The 1,678-nt window shown below is 42.3% G+C and overlaps 1 non-coding gene across 1 annotated transcript; it reads left to right on the top strand.

Moving 5' to 3' along the window:
• Positions 1-1,106: 1,106 nt before the first annotated feature.
• LOC114625305 lies at positions 1,107-1,240 on the top strand. Its single transcript, XR_003712053.1, has one exon. It is a non-coding gene; the product is annotated as a small nucleolar RNA SNORA67 (small nucleolar RNA).
• The last annotated feature ends 438 nt before the right edge of the window (positions 1,241-1,678 follow it).

Genomic DNA, 1,678 nt, shown 5'->3' with positions numbered 1-1,678 from the left:
AACAATGAATTCGAGAGGTTCCTAGGTAAATGGATGGAACTAGAAATTATCATCCTGAGTGAGGTAAGCCAATCACAAAAGAACACACATGGTATTCACTCACTGATTATTGAATATTAGCCCAGAACCTTGAAATGGCCAAGATGCAACTCATAGGCCACATGAAGCCCATAAAGAAGGAAGACCAAGTGAGGGTGATTCGGTCCTTCTTAGAAGGAGCAACAAATTACTCAAGGGAGCAAATATGGAGACAAAGTAAGGGACAGAAACTGAAGGAGGGGCCGTTTCAAGACCACTCCACCTGAGTATCTATCCCAAGTGCAATCACCAAAGGTAGAGGCTGAAGTGGAAGTCAGGAAGTGCATGCTGATAAGAGCCTGATATGTATATCTCCTCAGGGGTCTGCAAGAGTCTCACATACTCAGAGGCAGATGCTCACAACTAGCCATTGAACTGATCATGGGGTTCTCAATAGAGGAGTTAGAGTGAAGACTGAAGGAGAGCTGAAAGGGTTTGAGGCACCATGAGGAGACCAACAATACCAACCAACCACAGCTCCCAGGGTCTAAACCACCAGCCTGGGAGCACTTAGGGAGGGATCCAGCACTTCAGTTGAATATGTAAGAGTGGATGGCTCTGCTGGGCATAGGTGGAAGAAGAGATCCTTGACCGCATGAAGGCTGGATGCCCCAGGGGGTGGGAATTTTGAGGGTGGGGCGTTGGGAGTGGGGGGATAGATAGAGGTTACATCCACAGAGAAGAAGGAGGAGGTGTGAGGGGATTGGGGGTTCCTGGGTGGGTGGGGGATGGGGTAAGGGGACAACATAGGAAATCTAAATAAAACATCCTATAAAAAAACAATAATATACATAGTTATGTTAATACTATATATCTCATAGATTGGTATGCTATACAATACAATACAATACAAAAATCTGAAACTGCTCAAAAATTGTTTAGCAATGAGCATAACGTGAGCGAATGTCAGCGGTACATATTAAGGGAAGTCTGACACACATTATGTTACTATCTAGTTATTACAGTTATTTTAGATAAAATGACTAATCAATATCAGTGAAAATATTGAGAATATAGACATAATAATATTCCCCCTCTCCAAAGGGCTGACCGTGTGCCCTTTTCAGGAACGTGGCATCTTGGAATGAAGCTAGTCATGGCCAAGATCTCTGGTGAGCAAGGAAAACATGTTTCTTCTGCCTTCCTTTGGCTGCCTACGTGTACGCAAAAATAAAAAAGATGGAATAAGAAAATTTTTCTGGGATAAGGTTGATAAGGTAAAGAAAACCTAAGTCACCAATAATAAATATTATTATACCAACAGAGACCTAATCTTTAGAAGATCAACTCAATCAAATTTATTGGTCATCAAATATATGCAATGGAGAAGAACAAAGAGACCTGGCACGTTATTTTTCTTTGTTGTGCAAATGTGCTAAACCCGAAACATTTTTATTAATAATTAGAATGCCGAATTACGATACTCCTTAGTCTTGAAGGAAATATAACTTTGCCTAGTTTGAAGAGGAAACTGAGCCAGGCAGTGGTGGCACACTCCTTTAATCCCAAGCACTTGGGAGGCAGAGATAGGCAGATTTCTGAGTTCGAGGCCAGCCTGGTCTACAGAGTGAGTTCCAGGACAGCCAGGACTACACAGAGA

Source organism: Grammomys surdaster, unplaced genomic scaffold (genome assembly GCF_004785775.1).
Source record: "Grammomys surdaster isolate TR1022 unplaced genomic scaffold, NIH_TR_1.0 65, whole genome shotgun sequence".
Classification (NCBI taxonomy): Eukaryota; Metazoa; Chordata; class Mammalia; order Rodentia; family Muridae; genus Grammomys; species Grammomys surdaster.
The sequence above is the reverse complement of the archived record's forward strand: the minus strand, read 5'-3'. Positions and strand labels throughout refer to the sequence as shown.